We start from the raw sequence: 7,555 nt of genomic DNA, 5'->3' as shown, positions 1-7,555 counted from the left end.
GGGGGGGGAGGAAGGAAGAAGGAAGAAAGAAGAAAGTTAGAAAGAAGAAGCTGCAGGAGGATCACTTAAGACCAGGAATTCAAGTTTACAGTGAGCTATAATCAGGCCAATGTACTCCATTCTGGGCAACAGAACAAGACTATCTCTAATAACAAACAAACAAAAAGAAGTCAAATAAATAAATCTAAAAGAAAGAGAAAAAAGTATAATTATTTGCAGATGATCTGATTAGACACATCAAGAATCCAAGAAGTGGGCTCAGTGCCTGTAGCTTGGTGTGGCTAGGGCGCCAGCAACATAGACCACATACACCAGGGCTGGGAGGTTGGAACTCGGCCAGGGCCTGCCAAACAACAAGGACAGCTGCTACAACAACAAAAATAACCGGCTTTGTGGCGGGCACCTGTATTCATAGCTACTTGGGAGATGGAGGAAAGAGAATCACTTAAGCCCAAGAGTTGGAGGTTGTTGTGAGCTGGGACGCTACAGCACTCTACTGAGGGTGACATAGTGAGACTCTGTCTCAAAAAAAAAAAAATCCAAGAAGTGTAATTTAAAACTAAGATGTCTACTTTTACACGTGTTGAGACCGCAGCCTCTGGCACGATGCTGCCTCTGCCCCGTGTGTTTAGTGCCGTAGGCCCCGCAGCTGCCGGCCGCCGCACCGCAGCACCCACTCCGCCGCTCCAGCAGCTTACTGCAGCCAGGCCTGCCGTGGCTTCCCTGGCCCTGCACCTGTGACTGCAGCTGCGGTGCGGTGCACACAGAAGGGGACAAAGTTTTGTTGAATTTCTGAGTAATAAAATTAAGAAGGAAGAGAAAATCCAGAAACATAAGTCCCTCCCTAAGATGCCTGGAGTTGGGAATTGGAAGTGAATGGATCAGAGGCAAAATTAGTGGGGAAAGCTGCTGGGGAAAAGATCATTGTCACTTTCAACATTAACAACAGTTTCCCACCAACATATAATGGGTGAAGAGGAGCCCTCACAAGAGCAGAAGGTTGAGGAACAAGAGCCTGAACTGACCTCAACTCCTAATTTCATGGTTGAATTTATGAAGAATGATGGCAAGAAGGCCTTGTGCTGGACTACCACTATCCAGAGGATGAGGCTGGACAAGAAGAGGAGGCTTAAAGTGACATTTTTCTGTATTAGGGAAGTTAGCTTTCAGTCCACCAGCAATTCTTAATGGAAGGACACTCATCACACACTCAACACAGATTCCCTGGACTGGGCCTTGTATGACCATCTAATGGATTTCCTTGTAGACGAAGGGTGAACAACACTTTTGCAGATGACCTGGTAAAACTTAGCACAGCCCTGGAACACCAGGAGTATTACTTTTCTCCAAGACCTCAAAAGTTTTCTCAAGAGCCAGTAGAGCATACAGAGACACTGAAAGCCTTACTTTTATGGTGGGCTTTGGCCAGTGAACAAATCCCACTCTATAGCCAGACACATGTGCTTTGAAATGGCTATCATCCTACTATCATGGGAAAAAGAAAACAGTAAATGTAAATTATTTCTTTTGCATTCACTTACTATTCATTTGGCTTTTTTCTGTACAAATCTAGATTTTTACATAACATAATGATAGACAATAAAATTGGTTTATCTCCTCAAAAAAAAAAAAAAACTAAGAAATATATGTGGCAGACATCTGCTGTTTTGCTTTACTCAGTATTCCTTACTCACTTCCAGTAATAGCACTCCACACTCCTCTTCCTTTGGAAATCTGCTCCCCCTTCACTGTCCTTTTAATAGTATTGGTGAGACAGGCAATCACAGTATCTCTACCCTATCCCACAGTGAGGTACTTAACCCAGGATGGACTAATCATTACCTCAAACTCCCCCTGGACCCAGTAGCAATTCTAAAGGTAGACATGAGATCCAGGGGCAGAGATATAGACTTCCCTTGGAATTTTCTAAATCAGAGGTAAAAACTTTCTCTTTTCTTTGGATCTTGAACTGTAAGAGAGTGACCCCAGAGCAATTGATTGGTAGTGGTGTCACATCTATACCTATCATATAATAGATTCTTAGAAATTGAGGCAATACAGAGACAAGCTGAAATCAGACAGACTGAGAGCCTAGATACTGAGTCCGTGGATCCTGTTAGGTCTGCGATCTGCCCTGTCCTTCCCAGTCACATTAACCAAAAAATCCATTTTCCTTTTAGACTTATTCAAGTTGGGTTTCTCCTTATTAACACAAGCTGGATGTAAGATAAATATACAGAATCCCATAGCTTTCATCTTTTCTTTTTTTAACTAATATTTTTAAACATGCAGTAAAGTTCAAAGAATTTTACAGTGAACACCAATATACTCACCACCTAGATTTTATTTATTTATTTATTTTGTTTGTTTGAGACAGAATCTCACTTTGTCAACCCTCGGTAGAGTGCTATAGCATCATAACTCACAGAAACCTCAAACTCTTGGACTTGAGCAATCTTTTTGCCTCAGCTTCCCAAGTACCTGGGACTACAGGTGCCTGCCACAATGGGCTGGTTTCTCTATTTTTATTTATTTACTTTTTAGATAAAGTCTCACTCTGTCACCCATGGGGCCATAGTTCCCAGTAACCTCAAACTCCTAGGCTTAAGCGATTCTCTTGCCTCAGCCTTCCAAGTAGCTGGGACTACAGGCGCCCGCCACAACGCCTACCTATTTTTAGAGAGGAGGTCTCGCTCTTGCTCATGCTAGTCTCCAACCATTGAGCTCAGGCAATGCACCCGCCCCAGCCTCCCAAGAGCTGGGATTACAGGCATGAGCCACCAGGCCCGACCCTGGTTTCTCTATTTTTTTTTTAGACAGGAGTCTTGCTTTGCTCTGTCTGGTCTCAAACTCCTGAGCCGTCCACTCACCCTGGCCTCCCAGGGTGCTAAGATTACAGGCATAAACCACCACATCCAGCCCACCACCTAGATTTCACAATTAACATTCTATTGCTATATTCCAATAACTGTCTCTTATTCTAGCAATAACAGAAATAGAAACAGAAAAAATACATACGTGTACTACATATATCCTATTCACAACAGTGGAATAAAGTATGTGTGAAACACCAACAGGCACAAACAAAGCTGCAACAAAACTCTGCTCTCTCTAGACAAAGAAACAGAAAAAGAACAATATAGAAAATTTTAGATAGCTGATCTAATGTAGCAAAAGCCACAGGAAAAAACTGTGGACTCTATTGGGTACACCATACACTATTCAGGAGACAAATACATTAAAAGCCCAGACATCATCACTATACAATACATCCACATAACACAAAACTGCTTGTACCCCTCAATCTACAGAAATTTTTAAAAATAATAGAAAAAACTGTGGACTCACCCTCACCCACACCAGCTATGGCCAAGTTGGGGAGCCCAGACCTCCACCTCAGAAGGCTGCAACAAAGAGTCCCTACTCATCTTCCATTCCACGTTTCTTCCCCTCTTTCAGCATGGCGGAGGCCATGTGGAACCTCTGACGTCGCTTCCACGAGGGTGGGGTTAGCCCCACTCCGTGGTAACAAGGCCACTCATCCTAGCGGTGTCAGTTTAGAAAGTGTGCGGCACACAACCTTGGCTGGCCTGTTGATAGCCCATAGATGATAAACTATTCTACTTATAGAAACATATTGCCATAAGATCATTTTGAGTCTTCGGGTTTGGGGGGTACTTTTTGCTTTTGGTGCCAACCAGGCCCCTGTTCGTTGAGTGGGTTTTCCTTTGCAAGGATTGGTCAGATCTGCTGTCAATCATCCCGCAACCGTTAATTTAAAGGAAAACCAGCCTCTTCGGAAGACTAGTTGGACGGGCGCTCCAAGTTAGCGAGTGTATTTTCTTCACCGTTTTCTTATTTTAAGAGCTCGGATGTTAGGTAGAACACAACAACAAATCCTCTAGTAAGGTGAGCTAAACCGTTCTTTTCGAGCTGAGTAGATAGAACAAAAACAACAACAAATCCTCCAGTAACGGTGAGCTAAACCGTTCTTTTCAAGCTGTGTAGACGCAACAAAACAACAAATCTTCCAGTAACAGTGAGCTAAACCGTTCTTTTCGAGCTGAGTAGATACAACAAAACAACAACAAATCCTCCAGTAATGGTGAGCTAAACCGTCCTTTTCAAGCTACGTAGACGGAACAAAATAACAACAACTCCAGTAACAGTGAGCTAAACCATCCTTTTCAAGCTGTATAGATGGAACAAAAACAACGACAGATCCTCCAGTAACAGTGAGCTAAACCGTCTTTTTCAAGTTGTGTAGCCAGAACAAAACGACAAATCTCCAGTAACGGTGAGCTAAACTTTTTCAAGCTGTGTAGCTAGAACAAAACAATGACAAATCCTCCGGTAATGGTGAGCTAAAGCGCACTTTTCAAGCCGTGAGACGTGGGTGGGTTTCATTTTGTAACCAAAGGTGAGCCTGGTTTCGGGCCACGAGACTCTACACAAAACCATATTTTTAGGCAATTTTAAGTTACTCTCAATGTTGTAAGTTTCCTTATTCCCAGGCATTCAGAAGACGTATGTTAAAAGTTAATATCCTTTATTCACTTGTGATGTTGAGAATTTAAGGAAAAGTACATTATTTTTTATTTTTTATTAAATCATAGCTGTGTATGTTAATACTATCATGGAGTACAGTGTGTTGTTTCTATATACAATTTGAAATACTTTCATCCAACTGGTTAACATAGCCTTCATGGCATTTTCTTAGTTGTTGTGTTAAGACATTTATATTCTACATTTAGAAAGATTCACATGTACCCTTATAGGATGAACCATAGGCGTGATCCCACCAATCACCCTCCCTCCACCCATCCTCCCAGCTCTCCCCTCCCTTACCTCTTCCCTTTCCCCTTATTCTTGGGCTAAAATTGGGTTTCATAATAGGGTTGAGTACATAGGATACTTTTTCTTCCATTCTTGTGATACTTGGCTAAGAAGAATGTTTTCCAGCTCCATCCATGTAAACATGAAGCAGGTAATGTTGCCACCTTTCTTTATAGCTGCATAGTATTCCCTGGTGTACATATACCACAATTTTTTGATCCATTCATGGGTTGATGGGCACTTGGGCTTCTTCCATGACCTAGAAATTATGAATTGGGCTGCAATGAACATTCTGATACAAATATCTTTATTGTAGTGTGATTTTTGGTCTTCTCAGAAAGGCACATTAGATATATAGTTATCTATGGAGAAAACTACCTGGCAAAATGTTGATCACAGAGGCCCTCAACAATCATACCACTGCAGCTTGATGAGGAGGGCAGAAAAGAAGAATATTAGTGATCTGGTTCAAGATACATGCAAGATAGTACTTTGTAGAAGCCCCAGAAATAGTTAGGAGGACACTTGGAAGGAGTCTATTTTGTTGGCATTCAAACTGATGGGATCAAGCCACTGTAATTTAAAAGACTATGTCAAACTTCCAGTTTAAGATATTAGCCTGAACAAATATGTTTTCCTCCGAAATTAACTTCAAGTGAAAGAAGAAATATATAAGAATAGTACTATAAGGGGAGGGGAAGGGGGATATGGGAGGAGGGAGGGTATTTGGGGGGACCTCACCTAATGTGCATGATGTGATGGTGCATTTCAAAACTATTAAGAAATGAGCATAACTGTGATGGATGTGTTACTTAGTTCAATGTAAACATTTCACATTGTATATCGAAGCAGTACCCTGAACCCCATAAATGCATCAATGTACAAAGTTATGATTTAATAAAAAATAATTAATTTAAAAAATAAAATAGGGCAGTGCCTGTGGTTCAAAGGAGGAGGGCACCAGCCCCATAAGCCAGAGGTGGCAGGTTCAAACCCAGCCCCGGCCAAAAACTGCAAAATAAATAAATAAATGAAATGAAATGAAAAAAAAAAAAAAAAGAAAAGAACAGCACTATAATCACAAGGCATAACAAGGAAGGGCATTATTAGCAGACCCAAATTTTGAGAATTTTCTTGAAGATAACAGAATAAGTAGAATAAAATTGGTTGAGAATTCAGAGTCAATGAATTCTTAACACCATACATACAGATATGGGAGAGGGCTGTTGTAAAAGTTAAATCTTCATTTTCTAACATAGGCCCAAAAGACAGAAGATGTTACAGTCATCTGAATCGGAAGAAGAGAGTGATGATGGGGCCATGTCAGAAGACAACAGTGAGTAAACAAACTAATAAAACTTAGAGTTCATATTAAGTAATTGTTAACAATATGTCTAGGAAGCTTGAGTAAATTATTAAGAAACAATTCCTGGGAAGGAAGGAGAAAAAAAAAAAAGAAATTATTCCTAAGCATAACCAAACAATAAAAAGTAGGCAGGTGGAACTGGGGTCAGAGGATGGTGGCCAAGAGGGCACTCCTCCTTTTACTTTGTTGTTTCACAGTGAGAATTAATCCATGTAATATTTTACAAAAAATTCTAAAGCTTGAAAAACATTAGTGTTGCTCAAGATGTGGAGCAATCAACTGTCATGGAGAAGGTGGGAGTGTATATTGGCATAACATTTCTGAAGGCTAATGAGGCAATCTATCCAAATTTTAAATATACCTTCCCCCTGACCCAATTCTACTTCTTCAAATATATGCTCTGCAATATTTTTATACATGCACAAAGATTTATGTTACAGGATGTTCATTGCAACATGTTTGTAGTCACACAAAATAGGCTAATGGTTAGATAAAATGTGGTATATCTTTACTGTGAAATATTACACAGCTCTTAAAAAGAATAAGGTAGATTTTTATGTACTGTCATGAAAAGATCTCTAATATATATTAAATGAAAAAATAAATCATAGAGCTCTTCAGTAATGATGCCATTTTAGTTTAAAAGTGCCAAAGCAAGGGCAGCACCTACGGCTCAAAGGAGTTGGGCGCTGGCCCCATATTCCAGAGGTGGTGGGTTCAAACACAGCCCTGGCCAAAATGGCAAAAAAAAAAAAATAGAGGGAACATCTTATTTTAATAGCTAGGTGTTGTGGCGAGCACCTGTAGTCACAGCTACTGGGATGCTGAGGCAAGAGAATCACCTAAGCCCTGGAATTGGAGGTTGCTGTGAGCTGTGTGACACTGCCACAACACTCTACCCAGGCTGATAAAGTGAGACTCCATCTCTAAAAAAATTTTTTTAAAAAGTGCCAAAGCTGCCTATTTGTACATATACAAGTATATATACAAATGCTGAGGAAGGCAATGCACCAAACTTAACAGGGAAGGGAAATTTCCTAGCTCTTATCCTATATTCTTGTATATTGTTTGATTTTTTTCTTACAAGAAGAATGTGTTTATATATCATCTGTAAAAGTAAACAATACCGAAAGGTAACCATTAATAGAATGTAAATAGTATATAGAATTTCCCATACACTGATAGTTGGAAAAAGGAACAAAGAAAATTCAGTGAATCCAGCAAAAGTAAGGTAATGGGGAGTGAAAACAATAGTAAAGGGATAGGATTATATTTTTTTTTTTTTTTTTTTTTTTTTGAGACAGAATCTCACTTTGTCGCCCTGGATAGAGTGCTGTGATATCACAGATCACA

General features: G+C 40.2%; 1 pseudogene; it reads left to right on the top strand.

The window, feature by feature from the left end:
• The first annotated feature begins 606 nt into the window (after positions 1–606).
• On the top strand, positions 607–1,380 carry LOC100961028 (annotated as a pseudogene).
• Positions 1,381–7,555: the final 6,175 nt, after the last annotated feature.

Source organism: Otolemur garnettii, unplaced genomic scaffold (assembly GCF_000181295.1).
Source record: "Otolemur garnettii isolate 467f Iridium unplaced genomic scaffold, OtoGar3 scaffold00110, whole genome shotgun sequence".
Lineage (NCBI taxonomy): Eukaryota > Metazoa > Chordata > Mammalia > Primates > Galagidae > Otolemur > Otolemur garnettii.
Note: the sequence above shows the minus strand (reverse complement) of the source record. Positions and strands in the feature narration are given on the sequence as shown.